This window comes from Schistocerca cancellata, chromosome 6 (assembly GCF_023864275.1).
Source record: "Schistocerca cancellata isolate TAMUIC-IGC-003103 chromosome 6, iqSchCanc2.1, whole genome shotgun sequence".
NCBI lineage: Eukaryota > Metazoa > Arthropoda > Insecta > Orthoptera > Acrididae > Schistocerca > Schistocerca cancellata.
This window is the reverse complement of record NC_064631.1, coordinates 159378022-159397150: the sequence shown is the minus strand read 5'-3', so window position 1 is coordinate 159397150 and position 19129 is coordinate 159378022. Positions and strand designations below refer to the sequence as shown.

General features: G+C 42.8%; 1 long non-coding RNA gene across 1 annotated transcript in view; it reads right to left on the bottom strand.

Moving 5' to 3' along the window:
• LOC126191588 (uncharacterized) overlaps window positions 1–19129 on the bottom strand; it is a 492063-nt gene that overhangs the window by 456783 nt on the left and 16151 nt on the right. The gene's annotated exons all lie outside the window — the stretch shown is intronic.

Here is a 19129-nt window from a genome sequence, read left to right as displayed (position 1 = left end):
AGGCGGGCTGCACGATGTTGGGGCGTGAGCGGAAGACGGCCTAACGGTGTGCGTGACCGTAGCCCAGCTTCATGGAGACGGTTGCGAATGGTCCTCGCCGATACCCCAGGAGCAACAGTGTCCCTAATTTGCTGGGAAGTGGCGGTGCGGTCCCCTACGGCACTGCGTAGGATCCTACGGTCTTGGCGTGCATCCGTGCGTCGCTGCGGTCCGGTCCCAGGTCGACGGGAACGTGCACCTTCCGCCGACCACTGGCGACAACATCGATGTACTGTGGAGACATCACGCCCCACGTGTTGAGCAATTCGGCGGTACGTCCACCCGGCCTCCCGCATGCCCACTATACGCCCTCGCTCAAAGTCCGTCAACTGCACATACGGTTCACGTCCACGCTGTCGCGGCATGCTACCAGTGTTAAAGACTGCGATGGAGCTCCGTATGCCACGGCAAACTGGCTGACACTGACGGCGGCGGTGCACAAATGCTGCGCAGCTAGCGCCATTCGACGGCCAACACCGCGGTTCCTGGTGTGTCCGCAATGCCGTGCGTGTGATCATTGCTTGTACAGCCCTCTCGCAGTGTCCGGAGCAAGTATGGTGGGTCTGACACACTGGTGTCAATGTGTTCTTTTTTCCATTTCCAGGAGTGTACTATGTGTGTGACACAATGTCTAGAGTCAACGTCTATCTTCTGGAGTTCTGGGAACCGGGATGATGCAAAAGTTCTTTTGATGTGTGTATATCTAGATCTACAACTACATCTACACCTACATACTGTATATACTACGCAAGCTACCGTGTGGTGTGTGGCGAAGGGTACCCTGTACCACTATTAGTCATTTCCGTTACTATTCCACTCGGTTATAGAAGGAGGGAAAAACGCCATCTGTATGCCTCCGTATGGGCCCTAATATTTTGTATCTTATCTTCGTGGTCCTTAAGCGCATTTTATGTTGGCGGCAGGAGAATCATTTGGCAGTCAGCATCTAATGGCAGTGGTCTAAATTTTGTCAATAGTGTTTTTCGAAAAGGACGTCTCCTTCCGTCCAGGGGTTCCCGTTTGAGTTCCCGAAGCATCTCCGTAACACTTACGTGTTATTTGAATCTACGGGTAAGAAATCTGGTTTCTTATGCACTCAATAAGTGCATAAGTGACTAGTGATGGGCTAACGAGTATGAGTGTCTACAGACTATGTTGTTTTATGACATATGGATATGTGTGTTCGCAATATGTAACAGCTTCACGAATGTATTTAATAGTAAGGATAACGACATATAAGTGTGACAGCTCATTTTAATTTGACATGGCTTAAAGTCACAAAAACATGCACTTGATAATGGCCTAAGGCCGAAATTGCAATCGTGAAATAAAGAAAGTGTGACAGTCACTGGCGTAAATATGATGTCTTTTATAAAATATCTGGGATACCTGGCAACGTGCTGTTTAGAAGAGCTCTCCACCCTCTAGCCGGCCGGAGTGGCCGTGCGGTTCTAGGCTCTTCAGTCTGGAACGCGTGACCGCTACGGTCGCAGTTTCGAATCCTGCCTCGGGCATGGATGTGTGTGGTGTCCTTAGGTTAGTTAGGTTTAAGTAGTTCTAAGTTCTAGGGGACTTATGACCACAGATTTTAAGTCCCATAGTGCTCAGAGCCATTTGAACCAGCCATTCTCCACCCTCTCGTACTCTTACGGATTTAAGGACGGCCTTGCAGGTTTCCCTAGTGTGATTTCCCTCCAGCACTACTTCAGACATTATTCGAGTCCATGCCACGTCGTGTTGCGGCACTTCTGCGTGCTCGCGGGGTCCTTACACGGTATTAGACAGGTGTACCAGTTTCTATGGCTCGTCAGTGTATAATATGGCAGACGTTTATGCCAACGATTTCACTGTGCGCAGCATGATTGAAGAAGATCGTCGTGTGGTTTACCCTATGATGTAGACCTTTTTAAGCATATCGAAGTCTGCAATGCATTCGAAAGCTTATAGAGAGGCTCGTGTCACTTGGTATAAGAAAAGGCACAAAAAATCTGACTGAAGAAACGCAACATCGTAACGAGAGGCGAAGGTTAGACACGTAGGGACTCCAGATAGGAAATTACACATGTCGTCCCATGCTAAGACCATTGGCAACAAGAGTGTCAACTCAGAGGAGAGTACGTGTTCGGAGTTTCCTGCAGACAATTACGCTCTATTATGGCTAACAGGTGCATCGAGGTGTGTTAGTTACATTTCGCGGCAACTGGAAATGTACTCCAAAGTTGAAGAACTTGGGACATTACAGGTCTTGTGAGCTAAACGCCTGACTTTCACACAGATTTCCAGCGAAGTTCTGGCCGTATGTGGACCAATTGCAATGTCGCGTCCAGTCTTAGTGGAATGGTGCCAACAATTTGACCAAGGCTGCAAAGATAGTCGGTCAGTTTTCAGTCCCGAACCGTAACAGTTGGCAAAATTTTTTTCCTCTTTCTTTATATGTTAAAGGAATATGCTAATTTTGATGGATGCCAATTTGGCATCCTCGCGCAACTTTTTAAGACGTAATTTCATTCAGGGTAATGAAATATTCCAAATGATACAGAAAAATAATTAATTATTCCTTAATAAAAATAACAAGCCTTGAAGATCTTATGTGTTTACAGTTTTACATTTATAACTGCATTCCATTTTTTATACCAGAATATTACTGCAATATTATACATCTGACATGGAAAGTGTCAACAATGATAAAACAGTATTAAAATACTGCCCTCACTGTGTTCTGTTTAGCGTTATATTTTGCACATTATGTTATGGTACCAGTAAAAATTTTCTCAAATATGTGATATATCAAATTGTGAATACCATCGTCAAGCCGGCCGCGGTGTCTAGCGGTTCTGGCGCTGCAGTCCGGAACCGCAGGACAGCTACGGTCGCAGGTTCGAATCCTGCCTCGGGCATGGGTGTGTGTGATGTCCTTAGGTTAGTTAGGTTTAAGTAGTTCTAAGTTCTAGGGGACTTATGACCTAAGATGTTGAGTCCCATAGTGCTCAGAGCCACCATCGTCAACATCACTTCGAGCACTGCTGATTGAGCTCATGCTACTTCTGGTGGCTCTAAGAATATTCGTACATGTCTATGACGATGGATATTTACAATATGTTGAGCAAGATAGATTATGAGCCCGCCGAGCGGGAAGGCGTGCTGGTCCCCGGCACGTATCCGTCCGGCGGATTAGTGTCGAAGTCCGGTGTGCCACCCATCCTGTGGATAGTTTTTAAAGCGGTTTTCCATCTCCCTCGGCGAATGCAGGCTGGTCCCCCTTATTCAGACTCAGTTACACTATGTCAGCGATTGCTGTGCAAACGCTGTCTCCATATAGGCGTACACCTTAATTACTCTGCCACGCAAACATTTGGAGCTACACTCGTCTGGTATGAGGCGTTCCCAGGGGGGTCCACTTGGGATCGAACCGCACAATAACCCTGGGTTCGGTGTGGTGCGGCGGTGGGGTGGGTGGACTGCTGTGGCCTGTTCTGGGGTTGTGAACCACTGAGGGCTAAGGCGGGACAAAGCCTCTCCGTCGTTTCTAGGTCCCCCGTTTAATACACAATACACAAAATAGATTATAAGATTTGCAACTGCAGTTACTTATGCATGCCATACATCTACATGCTACTGATTCCATAAATTCAGGAGGGACTATAGAACTCTTTCTGGTTAAGGGCATCCATGGATGCCCTTAACCAGAAAGAGTTCTATAGTCCCTCCTGAATTTATGATTAATGAAAATCTCGTCTATTAATTCCAAGCCAAGATCTTCGTGTCTCTGCTACAAGTTGTATGCAGCAGCAGCCTTGGAATGGGTAGGAGACAGAATCACATCCTGTTTAAGAGTGTACTGCAAACATATTTTTACATTTGTCATCCATATTGTTAACACATGCTTTGATGTCAGATGTCTGCCCATTAAATCTCTTCATAGTAAAAAATTCAGGAAGTGTCCGTTTCCAGTGCAAGTACAGTATTAAAACGATCACGTCTATATCTTCACTAATGATTTGGATGTTCTTATTACCGTACTGGAAAACCAAGTATAGAGCATAGGAAAGAAGTGAAACATCAGCTCCTTCATGAGCGAATAGTGACTAACTTGTTCTTTTTTACGAGATATGCTTGATTACCTCAGTATTCGGCGGAGCACAACAAATCAATAAGCTGTACCTTATTTTGTATGCTGCGTAAAACAGTATTTCGGGTGGAAAGTGCTGTTGCCAGTGCCAGGAATATTTGTGTAACAGCAATAGCAGCACAGCACAGTTGGTCAAAATATGATACTTCAAAGCATTTCTATGTAGATAATCAGCGTTTGAAGTAGTGACTGCAAGGTTCTTTAGCACAGCTAATATTACCAAAATGTTCTAATGTGTGTGAGTTCCTAAGGGACCAAACTGCTGAGGCCATCGGTTCCTAGATTACACACTACTTAAACTAACTTATGCGAAGAACAACACACACAACCATGCCCGAGGAAGGACTCGAACCTCCGGCGGGCGTGGCCACGCTATCAGTGACGTAGTGCCTCTAACCGCACGGCCACTCCACGCTGCATTTATATTGCCGAATTCATCAAATAATGACTATGGGACTGCAGACAATTCATATTTTTTTCCTCCTCAGTCTTCTGACTAGCTTGATGCGGTCTGCCCTGAATTCCTCTTCTGTACCAACCTCTTCATTCCAGAATAGCACTTGCAACCTACGTCCTCGACTATGTGCTGGATGTATTCCAATCTCTGTCTTCATCTATAGTTTTTGCCCTCTACGCCGGCCGCGGTGGTCTCGCGGTTCTAGGCGCGCAGTCCGGAACCGCGCGACTGCTACGGTCGCAGGTTCGAATCCTGCCTCGGGCATGGATGTGTGTGATGTCCTTAGGTTAGTTAGGTTTAAGTAGTTCTAAGTTCTAGGGGACTGATGACCACAGCTGTTAAGTCCCATAGTGCTCAGAGCCATTTGAACCATTTTGCCCTCTACAGCTCCCTGTAGTACCTCGGACGTCATTTCCTGATGTCTTAACGTGTGTGCTATAATCCTGTTCCTTCTTCTTGTCAGTATTTTCTACATATTCCTTTCTTTGCCGATTCTGCGCAGAACCTCCTCGTTCCTTATGTTATCAGTTCACCTAATTTTCAACATTCGCCTGCAGCATCACATCTCAAATGGTTCGATCTATTCGGTTCCGGTTTTCCCACACTAAATGTTTCACTACCATACAATGCTGTTCTCCAGACGTACATTCTCAGGAATTTATTCCTCAAACTAAGGCCTATGTTTGGTAATAGTAGATTTCTCTTGGCCAAGAATGCCCTTCTTGCCAGTACTAGCCTGTTTTTGATGTCCTCCTTGCTCCATCCGGCATTGGTTATTTTCCTGCCTAGGTAGGAGAATTCCTTAATTTAATCTACTTCGCGACCTTCAATCCTGATGTTAAGTTTCTCGCTGTTCTCATTTCTGCTACTTATCATTACTTTCGTCTTTCTTCGATTTACTCTCAGTCCATATTCTGTACTCATTAGACTGTTCATTCCCTTCAGTAGATCCTGTAATTCTTCCTCACTTTCACTCAGGATAGCAATATCGTCAGCGAATCGTATAATTGATATCCTCTCACCTTGAATTTTAATCTCCCTCCTGAACCTTTCTTTTATTTCCAACATTGATTTTTCGATGCAGAGATTGAACAGTAGTGAAGGAAGACTGCATCCCTGTCTTACCTTTTTTAACCCGAGCACTTTATTCTTGGTCGTCCACTCTTATTGTTCCCTCTTGGATCTTGTACATATTGTATATTATCCGTCTGTCCCTATAGCTTACCCCTATTTTTCTCAAAATTTCGAACATCTTGCACTATTTTACGTTGTCGAACGCTCATTCCAGATCGACAAATCCTATGAACGTGTCTTGATTTTTACTTTAGTTTTGCTTCCATTATCAACCGCAACATCAGAATTGCTTCCTTGATGCCTTTACGATTCATAAAGCCAAACTGATCGTAATCTAAAACATCTTTAATATCTTTGTTCATTTTTCTCTATATTGTTCTTGACAGCAACTTGGATGCATGAGTTATTAAGTCGATCGTGCGATAATTCTCGCACTTGTCGGCTCTTGCAGTCTTCGGAATTGTGTGGATGATATTTTTCCGAAAATCAGATGGCATGTCGCCGGACTGATACATTCTACACACCAACGTGAACAGTCCTTTTGTTGTCACTTCCTCAAACGATTTTCTGAATTCTGATGGAATGTTATCTATAGCTTCTGTCTTATTTGATCTTAAGTCCTCCAAAGCTCTTTTAAATTATGATTCTAATATTGGATCCCCTTATCGCTTCTAAATCTACTCCTGTATCTTCTTCTATCACATCAGACAAATCTTTTCCCTCATAGAGGCTTTCAGTGTACTATTTCCACATATCCGTTCTCTCCTCTGCATTTAACAGTGGAATTCCAGTTGCACTCTTAATTTCACCACCCTTGCTTTTAATTTCACCGAAGGTTGTTTTGATTTAGCTATATGCTGAGTCAGTCCTTCCGACAATCATTTCTTTTCGATTTCTTCCCGTTTTTCATGCAGCCATTACGTCTTAGCTTCCCTACACTTCCTATTTATTTGCTTCCTCAGTGGTTTGTATTTCCGTATTCCTGAATTTCTCTGAACTTCCTTCTTTCGTCGGTCAACTGAGGTATTTCTTCTGTTACCCATGATTTCTTCGCAGTCATCTTCTTTGTACTTACGTTTTTCTTTCCCTTCTATGACTTCACTTTTTAGAGATGTGCATTCCTCTTCAACTGTACTGCCTACCGGGCTATTCTTTGTTGCTGTATCTGCAGCCTTGGAGAACTTCAATGGTGTCTCGTCATTCTTCAGAACTTCTGTATCCCATTTCTTTGCGTATTGGTTCTTACTGACACATCTTACCCTTCAGCCTAGTCTTCATCACTGCTACGTTGTGATCTGAGTCTATATCTGCTCCTGGGAACCCCTTACAATTCAGTATCTGATTTCGGAGTCTCTGTCTGACCATGATGTAATCTAACGGAAATCTTCCCTTATCTCCTGATCTTTTCCAGGTATACCTCCTCTTCTTTTGGTTCTTGAATAGACTATTCGCTACTACTAGCTGAAATTTATTACAGAACCCAATTAATCTTTTTCCTCTCTCATTCCTTGTCCCAAGCCCATATTCTTCTGTAATCTTTTCTTCTACTGCTTCCCTCTAACTGTGTCCTAGTCCCTTATGATTATTAAATTTTCATCTCCCTTTTTGTATTGTATTACCATTTCAATATCTTCATATACTTTCTTTATCTCTTCATTTTCAGCTTTAGACCTTGGTATGTATATCTAAACTATTGTAGTCGGTGTTGGATTGCTGTCGATTCTGAGAAGAGCAGCCCTATCACTGAACTGTTCACAGTAACACACTCTCTGCCCTGCCTTCCTATTCCTAACGAATCCTACTCCCGTTCTACAATTTACTTAAGAATGTCTAACGAATTCATCTTCCTTTGTTGAAAGAAAACTAACAAGCGAGCATACATCTTTCCTGATTCATAAATTTCCTTTTTTTCAGCTGTAATGCTTTTCTTGTTGATAGACATGGTTGTTATTCATTATGTATGACTCGTGTCACAAATACGAGTAAGTAATTTGTTTTTGAATGTAGTGACCATTCTGCAACCAATAGTAGAGGATCGTGAACATTTACTCTTTTATCGTATTTCTTCCCAGTGACAATGTTGACCGAAGTATCTTGTTCAACTAATAAATGGTGCATGCGTTCTCAAAGAGCGAATTTTAGTTTTTCTTGTTGTCGTGCATATCTAAATTTGTGTAACATTTCCAATCTCTTTGTGAGAAGTGACTACTGTTCCTCTTGATGTCTCAGACGTTAGGTCCATTGACATGGATACTTCATTATATGTGTGCTGTGAAAGTACCCATCCAGCTATTTGATCACAAGACAGCGTCATCCCTACCAAGGCCTTTCCCAAAGTGAACATAAGTCTGTTCACCAAACTTGTCAAAAGGTACAGAATTCCAAAACCCGGCTTTGTGTCAACATACATCTGTTCCTTTTCTCAGAAGAATTTTCATATCTCCTGGCAATGTATTTTCCATTTCTAGTACATGAATAGTCACATACCTTGCATATTCCAGTGTCCGGCTGCAAAAAGTGTGGAAGTATAGTTGCATGCAACGCATTTCTAACAACCAGGAATAAATAAACATATTTACCCATAACGTATCGGCGGGATTATCTCTAATTGTCTCCGACGTTTTCTGAAGTTTACCCATTTTAGAAAGAAAGGAAGTGACCAAAGCACGAAGGAAATCTGTAACTGCAATACGTAAAGTGATTACGTAAGCTTTCCCGGCGTAATAAGTCTTGAAAATCTTTTCGGGTTTGCTGCCGGATCCTAAAATCAACTTGACTCGATATTTCGGCGATCCAACTGTTCGCCATCTTCAGGAATGCTGCTTCTGCTGATGAGTCCCGCTGAGAACTGACGCAAGATTGCAATTCAACGTCCTATATAGGCCACCGTTCAGTACACGGCACATGAGCCGCCCATCACGGTTTCTACCTTTCAAAACAGGGAGGTGGCGCCGCCCTTGGTGAAACATTGCTGGCAGCGATATATCGCAATCCATGCCGAACCGAAGAACGTTCAGTTTTGATACGAGATAATACGGGATTCCACGTTTTGCTAAGAGGAAACCCATTGTCTCTGTTGATTAAATTATCAGCTAACCTAATTTCAATCGCCTCTTTATAGACACTATCCCAAAATCCGGAAATGTTGGCAATCACAACAGTTTCCTCAAATTTCATTTTGTGTCCCTCATTTAGGCAGTGTTCTGCTACGGCCGATTTTTCCGGCTGTTGTAGCCTCGTGTGACGGCGATGTTCCACACACCTGTCATGCACTGTGCGAATAGAACGGCCAACGTAAGCTTTCCCACATTGACACGGGATTTTATACACTCCGCGTTTCCTAAGTCCCAAATCATCCTTCACAGAGCCGAGAAGAGCCCTAATCTTAGAAGATGGACGAAACACACTCTTAATGTTAAAATTCCTTAAAATTCGTCCAATCTTAAACGATAAGCCTCCAGCATAAGGAAGAAAGGCCACAGACCTATGTTCCTCTTCGTACGCCTCCGGAGATGGTCCAAATTCCATAGCCCGACGAATCTGTTTCTCTGTATATCCATTTTCCTTAAAAACAGTCATCGAATGCTCAAGTTCTTGGGTTAAGCTGTCTGTGTCGGAAATGGCATAGGCTCTCCGTACCAAAGTCCTAAGGACGCCACTACGTTGATGTGGTGGATGAAAACTCTTAGGGTGCAGATACCAATCTGTATGTGTCGGCTTTCGGTGAACACTGTGTCCCAAAGTTCCATCTGGTTTTTTTATAAACCATTACGTCTAAAAATGATGGGATGCTTCCATTTTTAGACGTAATGGTTTATAAAAAACCAGATGGAACTTTGGGACACAGTGTTCACCGAAAGCCGACACATACAGATTGGTATCTGCACCCTAAGAGTTTTCATCCACCACATCAACGTAGTGGCGTCCTTAGGACTTTGGTACGGAGAGCCTATGCCATTTCCGACACAGACAGCTTAACACAAGAACTTGAGCATTTGATGACTGTTTTTAAGGAAAATGGATATACAGAGAAACAGATTCGTCGGGCTATGGAATTTGGACCATCTCCGGAGGCGTACGAAGAGGAACATAGGTCTGTGGCCTTTCTTCCTTATGCTGGAGGCTTATCGTTTAAGATTGGACGAATTTTAAGGAATTTTAACATTAAGAGTGTGTTTCGTCCACCTTCTAAGATTAGGGCTCTTCTCGGCTCTGTGAAGGATGATTTGGGACTTAGGAAACGCGGAGTGTATAAAATCCCGTGTCAATGTGGGAAAGCTTACGTTGGCCGTTCTATTCGCACAGTGCATGACAGGTGTGTGGAACATCGCCGTCACACGAGGCTACAACAGCCGGAAAAATCGGCCGTAGCAGAACACTGCCTAAATGAGGGACACAAAATGAAATTTGAGGAAACTGTTGTGATTGCCAACATTTCCGGATTTTGGGATAGTGTCTATAAAGAGGCGATTGAAATTAGGTTAGCTGATAATTTAATCAACAGAGACAATGGGTTTCCTCTTAGCAAAACGTGGAATCCCGTATTATCTCGTATCAAAACTGAACGTTCTTCGGTTCGGCATGGATTGCGATATATCGCTGCCAGCAATGTTTCACCAAGGGCGGCGCCACCTCCCTGTTTTGAAAGGTAGAAACCGTGATGGGCGGCTCATGCGCCGTGTACTGAACGGTGGCCTATATAGGACGTTGAATTGCAATCTTGCGTCAGTTCTCAGCGGGACTCATCAGCAGAAGCAGCATTCCTGAAGATGGCGAACAGTTGGATCGCCGAAATATCGAGTCAAGTTGATTTTAGGATCCGGCAGCAAACCCGAAAAGATTTTCAAAAATGCAATACGTAAAGCTCTAACTGCTTTTGGTCATGCTTTGCCTGAAAATATATTGGGAACACGCGTATGTAAAAAAAAGTAGCATCAATCATATGTAAATTCTATATAATTTTCCAAGGGAATCTTAATCTGCAACAAAAAGTGAAAGGTATAATTTAAGATTTTAAAGTTGTCTACTCCTCTCTTAACGCGGAGGGGGATGGAAAATTGTTTCCGTCATTCTCTTTCCCTCTGTGAGTCTAACACACTTTATGACTCACTTTCTTTGATACAACGAGTCGTTTTCGAGATATTTCAATATCGCCAATAAAATTGACCACATCATGCGTTATATAATAAAACAAACTATATGAAGTCATAAAAATTATGCTTAAGAGTGCCAAAGTGGCACCCGCCAGAATATGAATTCTTTCATGCCTAACTATCATCTAGAAACGAGAGAAAAAACTTTATGTTGCGGCGTCACTGACTGTTACGTTGACCACTGCCGGACTTCGTGGGTGCATTGTTTGGAGAGAACAGTATCACTCACGTTTTGCACAGGATTTCTGGTACATATTATTGAAATCTGAGATACTGTGGAACCTGTAAGTTGTTCAATAAACTGGCAAAAAGGTCGTCGGAAATATGTCGGCATTCGTTGTTGAAGTGGTTAGTTATTATAAAGAAACCAAACAAGCAGAAATGATAACCTACCTTCACATCACAGTCGACATAGTCCCGGCAGGTTGACCAGAACTTCTAATAAAAAAACTCGTCTTTCAGATGTTGACACTGATGTGACAATAAGGGGTGACAAATATGAGCCGAATTCCTGCTTTTCTGAAGAAGCGCTGAGGTGGGAAGATGCAATGGCTAAGACACTGGACCCTAATTTTGGGGGACTGCGGCTAAAATATACATCCAACTTCTCTCATTTAGTTCCCCGCATTTTCCCAAATCGCTTCAGATGAATGGGTGAATGATTTCTGGAGTAAGACCACGGCTGATCAACTTCATCTTCGTCTAACTGTGTAAGTAGACTGTATAGTTTTTTTATTGGTAACGCCACATAGCGCTCTGTATGAAAATCACTGGCTGTGCTGTGTGCAGTCTGTGGCTGGTTTGCATTGTTGTTGGCTATTGTAGTGTTGGGCAGCTGGATGTTAACAGCGCGTAGCGTTGCGCAGTTGGAGGTGAGCCGCCAGCGGTGGTGGATGTGAGGAGAGAGATGGCGGAGTTTTAAAATTTGTAATACTGGATATCATGAACTGCTATATACATTATGACTTTTGAACACTATTGAGGTAAATACATTGTTTGTTCTATATTAAAATCTTTCATTTGCTAACTATGCCTATTAGTAGTTAGTGCCTTCCGTAGTTTGAATCTTTTATTTAGCTGGCAGTAGTGGCGCTCGCTGTATTGCAGTAGTTCGAGTAACGAAGATTTTTGGTGAGGTAAGTGATTTGTGAAACGTATAGGTTAATGTTAGTCAGGGCCATTCTTTTGTAGGGATTTTTTAAAGTCAGATTGCGTTGCGCTAAAAATTGTGTGTCAGTTTAAGCACAGTCATGTACAATTTTTCATAAGGGGATGTTTCAACTGAGCAACAGCACTGTCTCTTACTACTTGGGAGTTGACGAGACTATAACCCGCCGTCCTCCTTTAGAGAGGTAGAGCTTTATTTTAGCACGTCATTTTCATTTCTCGGATGGATTCTACCCACGCCGAGACAAAGTAGAGTATCAAATTCTCTCCCTGAACTAGTAATCGCACACACGACAAGACTTCCTCCGCCGAATGTTGTAAATTTCAGAATGTGTCGCAGCCGTTCCTCATGATTCTCCGCTCCCAGTGTTTTATGAGAATCCAAGTTGTGAATCGGTGAACTCCAGCGTAATGTTTTGATTTCGCATCTTTACGTTTGGGACTGAGAGCAGTCAGCTTCTGTGTTGCAGGCGTCCATCTAATTTCTTTGTCAGATACCTAAGATTAAAACTATTAGAGCCTTGCTTTTGAATACGTTAAAACAACGATGATGGGCATAAGGTAACGAATTACTCGACTAAAATTGCGCTAATAACAAAAATATTTAAAACTATAATTCAAGTAAGTCTGGCCGACCACAAGCATATATAACGATGAAAAAGTCAGTAAGTCTGAAACACGATAAAACTATCAGAGGCAAGACTGCAACACACACAAGCGCGCTCTCACGCACACACACACACACACACACTCATCGCATACACGTGCGTGCACCCAATCTTACGCACTATATAATTATAGTGAATATGAGATTGTGTACACAGTTTATATCAAAGCAGAATATAAGAATAAAAGTAGGAAATGAAATGTCTGAGGGAAGTATGATCGTAAGGGGATTGAGGTAATTCTTCTATCTTTCCCCGTTGCTTTTTAACTATGGCGAGAGGAAATTATTGAGAAACGCCCGTTTGGAAAAAGTGGGAAAGGAAAGAGAACAGCATGTGTACGGGCCTGCGGATGATACGGCATGAAGTGTAAGAAGCGCCGGCCGTAGTGGCCGTGCGGTTCTAGGCGCTACAGTCTGGATCGAGCGGTCGCAGGTTCGAATCTTGCCTCGGGCATGGATGTGTGTGATGTCCTTTGGTTAGTTAGGTTTAATTAGTTCTAAGTTCTAGGCGACTGATGACCTCAGAAGTTAAGACGCATAGTGCTCAGAGCCATTTGAGCCATTTTTGTAAGCAGCGCAAACAGAATGTCACAATGTCTTAATGAGGCCTGTTAATAAAATAGAATGAAGATGAATTAGAGAGAAAAGAAAGTGCATTGTTATTGTCTAATGAAGAGATACTAAGAAGAAAAGGAGAGAGAATACTGTAGGAACTTACAATAAAAAGAAAAAAGAAACGGCTTGGTCACATGTTGCGACGGGACTATTTTATAAGGAACGCATTAATAAGAGTAGTCCTTGGGAGAAGTGTGAAAGAAACGGAAATATACAAGACGGTGGATGACATTAAACATAGTGGAAAATACGTAGAAAAGAAGAGAGCAGCAGTATACCGATGGAAATGGAAAGCAAACTCCTGAAGAACTTTCTGAAGCCAGAGCGCCACCAATACGTTTGATCAGATAATTCGTAATTAAATTCCAACATCTAAATAAGATAACTATTTTCACGTATGTGCGACTGGCTGGCCATTTGAGCTCTTATACATCTGTATTCCCATAATATCACCAAATTTTGACTATGTTCCTCTTCTTTTCATCTTTACCTTGTGTGGGTTTTTTGATCTCCCTTCCCCTGTCAACATGACAGTTACCCACAGGCATCGTTACGACGTCGGACACCCGTGGGTCTCGAGTGCTACACTTTTGATGCACCGCTTCCCTTAAAATCTCCTATGACATCCATTCATTCCTCGATATTGTGAAAAGGGGAACATATAAAGGGAAAGAGGCGGCTGTCACGTGAAGTAGAGCATGACCGCCTGTTCTCCCGGACAGCTGCAGGCGCCTTTTATCTGCCTGGACGTTCTCGGCAGTGGCAGGTGCCACAAGTCGTCACACCCTAAGTGTCCGCTAGGTCGCCGTTTTGGTATCGAAGCAGCAACGCTGTCTGTCTGTAGTTGGGGGTTCGAGTGCTGTCTTGGGGACAGTTCTGAAGTGAGCAGTTATCGGGCGTCTATCACTAACTGTGCTGAAAGAGTAACAGAAATGAAAATCGGTAGGGTGAAGAAGCTAATGTAGGTCACAACAGATATGCCCAGAACAAATAACTGGAACGAGGGGAGATTTTCGCTAAGCTACAGCGGTCACTGCTGTGAATTTTGTGATGTACATAAGTAATTTTAAATTACTATAGCTGTCGAAGTACGATACCTGTACACTTCATTACCTAACCGTGCTTGTGTGCTATTCCAGTGGCTTTTGTCTAAGACAGGGTCGGTTCCTAGGGAAACGAGAGCTTTCTTGGCGTCGTGGTCTTTGCGACTGGTGACGTCAATATGTTACTTGCGGGTCATAGATTGCCAAAGGGAGCTGCAACGTGTGGGGATGCTCTGCCGACCGTTTTGTGAGAAGAACACCTCTTCACATTTTATCCAGCCTTAGGACTGGATATGCATGTAGTACATAAGCATGTTGAAATGTTTTTTAAAAATTTTTTAAAACTTAATTTCTTAATTTCTTATTTTTTTTTTTTTGCTTCCTGCAACAGCACTGCAACAAATGATTATGCTTCTAGTCTAATTTTGTGAGTTTTAATTTCTCATTTAATTTTTTGTACGAAAGACCCGGGTTTTAAACACCCACTTGAACAACCTGAGTCGTCTGACTAGCTTAGAGCCTTTCTTCGTTCTCGTGCACTATAACGTCTGCACAGATTTGTTCGTTTATCTTGAATCGAATATTTATGTTGTTCACAAACTGCAACACTTTTAAAACTTTCATGCTAATTAAGGCCATAGAAGCAAGCCTTTACAGAATGTACTTCTAACCAAAAAGTGATACTGAGATCTTCAGTCGGAAGTCTTTGTTAATCCTGCCTTTTGAGTTCATGTGATGATATCTCGATAGAAACTTTCATCCCCCAGCACATATTTCTTTACAAGCAAAAAACCAATTGTTATAGCTTTAGCTTTATAAGTGTTTAGGTATAACGAAATATTTTCATACAGAAGTTCATCCCCTGTTTCACGCCTGTTTGAACGTCTATAAAACAGTGAAACAAGTATTTTCTTTATTTGTAACCGTGAAGCCAAACACAAATTTTCAGAGATTTAGTTTAAAGAACGCTTTCGTAATGAAATATTTCTCTAAAAACTTTAACCCCCTTTTTTACTCCCTTGGGGACTGAATTTCCAAAAATACTGCATAATGTATTTTTTTTATTTCCAACCGAGAAATCAAATACCAGTTTTTACAGATGTAGCTTTAAAAATGCTTAAATAGTACCTTAATAATGATTTGTTTTAAAAAAAGTGTCAACCAGTATTTTACCCCACTAGTGGCTGAATTTTTAAAAATACTGAGCATGTATTTTTTAATTTCTGACGAAGAAATCAAATGACAAATTTTGTAGTTCTAGCTTCAAAATTGTCTTATTAGCGAAATATTGTCAAAAAACTTTTCATCCCCTACTTTACCCCGTCGTTGTTGTTGTTGTTTGTTGTTATGGTCTTCAGTCCTGAGACCGGTTTGATGCAGCTCTCCATGCTACCCTATCCTGTGCAAGCTTCTTCATCTCCCAGTAGTTACTGCAACCTACATCCTTCTGAATCTGCTTAGTGTATTCATCTCTTGGTCTCCCTCTATGATTTTTACCCACCACGCTGCCCTCCAATGCTAAATTTCTGATCCCTTGATGCGTCAGAACATGTCCTACCAATCGGTCCCTTCTTCTTGTCAAGTTGTGCCACAAACTCCTCTTCTCCCCAATTCTATTCAATACCTCCTCATTAGTTATGTGACCTACCCATCTAATATTGAGCATTCTTCTGTAGCACCACATTTCGAAAGCTTCTATTCTCTTCTTGTTTCACTTCCATACATGGCTACACTCCATACAAATACTTTCAGAAACGACTTCCTGACACTTAAATCTATATTCGATGCTAACAGATTTCTATTCTTCACAAACGCTTTCCTTGCCATTGCCAGTCTACATTTTATATCTTCTCTGCTTCGACCATCATCAGTTATTTTGCTCCCCAAATAGCAGAACTCCTTTACTACTTTAAGTGTCCCATTTCCTCATCCAATTCCCTCAGCATCACCCGACTTCATTTGACTACATTCCATTATCCTCGTTTTGCATTTGTTGATGTTCATCTTATATCCTCCTTTCAAGACACTATCCACTCCGTTCAACTGCTCTTCCAAGTCCTTTGCTGTCTCTGACAGAATTACAATGTCATCGGCGAACCTCAAAGTTTTTATTTCTTCTCTATGGATTTTAATACCTACTCCGAATTTTTCTTTTGTACTGCTTGCTCGATATACAGATTGAATGACATCGGGGATAGGCTACAACACTGTCTCACTCCGTTCCCAACCACTGCTTCCCTTTCATTCCCCTCGACTCTTATAACTGCCATCTGGTTTCTGTACAAATTGTAAATAGCCTTCGCTCCCTGTATTTTACCCCTGCCACCTTTTAAAATTTGAAAGAAGGTATTCCAGTGAACATTGTCAAAAGCTTTCTCTAAGTCTTCAAATGCTAGAAACGTAGGTTTGTCTTTCCTTAATCTTCCTTCTAAGATAAGTCGTAAGGTCAGTATTGCCTCACGTGTTCCAATATTTCTACGGAATCGGGGTGCAATTTCGAACAATACCTTACTAAATGATGCCTTATTTTTTCCATTTTTCTGGCATTCATTTGACTGCCGTATACAGCTACATTTCCTCACAGACGTGCTGCTGCATTTGTTGGAAGTCGTTCCAATGAATCAAGCAAGTCGTACCAACACGAAGAATTTGCCTTCCATTCCACACACTGTCTTAATAAATTTAGAGATTGTTGGATTAGTTGTTCAGGATACAAAAATAGCCTTCAACTTATCTGATTTAACGCTTCTGTGCTTTCATCTGTCTTAAGAGAAAGGTCTACAGGATGTAAACTGATGACTCCTGTAGGTACGTAATGCTATATAACAAGGCCCTGTGCTGTGATTAGTCCGGATGAAATCATGTTGTATTGCTTGTCCGGAATCGCTTTGTGGCATGTATTAATGCTGACAGTCAACTGAGCACTTTATATGAGAGTCTTATGTTTGCCTCCGTTTGGTATAGTGAGGCAGACGATTGTGGGACCTGTTGTACTGACGGCAGGTCAGTGTTGAGGTCTTTCTGTCTTGTTACAATTTGACGTTATGTTATGTAATTGGAAATTTGGAAATTTTTGGTAAGGTCTTTTGGGACCAAACTGCTAAGGTCATCGGTCCGTAAGATTAACCACTACTTAATCTAACTTTAACCAATGACACCACACACACACACATGCCCGAGGGAGGACTCGAACCTCCGACGGAAGGTGTAATGCAATAACCTGGGGGTTAGACGCCACTGTGATGAAGAGTTAAAGGTGCAGCAGAGCCGGTGGAGAGGAAGGGGGGAGGGAGTACTGGCTGGAGGTGGTTAGGAAAAGACAGCTGGAAGGAAAAGCACTTTTATTCAACATGTGCTACAACATTCGTAGAGCTGTGATGCCGTGGCCACGTCTCCTCATGCGTGCAGCATGGATGTCCAGCTGTGGAAGCCGGCAGCCTGGATGGCTGTGACGTCTAAGCCCAGCGATGCTGACGCTCTTTTAGCTCGCGCCACCTCAGTAACATGTACCCCCAGTTTCCACAGCATGGGGTGTGGCATATGCCAGTGGCACATGTAACAGCCAGAATTCACGTTGAGACCGACAGAACACAGAAGATGGGTATGCAGCAGTGGTTGACTATTGCATGCGCAGGAGCCCTCACTCTGATGTTGACGTGCAGGCGGCCACACCACCCCAAACACGAACCGCTGCCCCCTAAGGCAGAAGTTCAGCTTGTATTGAAGAGCGACTGGAAATGGGTCATCCGCTGCACAGAGGTAAGTCCGCAGCTGGTGTACTTAGAACTGGGTGCCGGTCTGGCGGAGATGGCGGCCGAGATCGGCGTTGGCTGCTTGCTGACCCATAATCTGGCAGTAACTTACTTGACTCTCACTTCTTGGTGGGTGTTTCCAGGCCGCTCGTGTCTCTGCTGAAGTCAACGACCATTTATACCGGTTAGTGGCAGGTTTGCTACGCCAGTACAATGCTTCCAACCAAGCACGAATCAGCACCCTCATGGCCGAACTGTATAGTAATCCCCTGGTCCATCTTACAGCTACGCTACACTTCTCCTGCGTTGCCAGATTTGCTGGGCGTTGCTTGGCCCACTGATGTCAACACAGCCGTAGCAGATGTATATTTTCACGTTATAACCAAAAACAGCGACGGTACTACATTTAAGCGGTTGAAATCCTCTTCGAAGTCTCTTTCTAATCCCAGGGAAAAATGTACCTAGTTTCGTTAAAGAAATGCAGTCGGTGTCATGATTGGGAGACATAAGTGATAAAATTAGTGTACCTCAGATAATCCGCCACATTTTCCTCTGTACATTAGTGAAAACTGCACTTCTATGTATTTGCTCTTTTTGCACGTATTAGTAGTGGACTTTCTTACTTGCCTGACACCATGTACAGTTACGTGAGGTACTGATTCAGACCTCTTCCTTAGTATAATTACGTATTTTCACCCTAATGAAGGTGGTGGCTTGATGTAATATCGAAGTCACGAAACACCAAAGGCCGTGGGTCATCCTGCTCCATAATAGCACCATTGGTTCCTGTACCATACGGCAATGGGCGACAGCTGGATACAAGGAATATACATCCGATTCGAATGCATCCCAGAAGGAAACAATAGAGTCGTGGTCATTTGACCTGGAGACCACACGAGCACCGTCGTATCTGTTGAGTGGTCCTCTAATCAATCTGACTCAGCTGGAGAATGATGAGGAGGAGGTGCGTTAACTTGCTGAAAGTAACGAGTGCCTTTGTTGTGCTGTAGGCGATTAGCGAATGCACATGGTC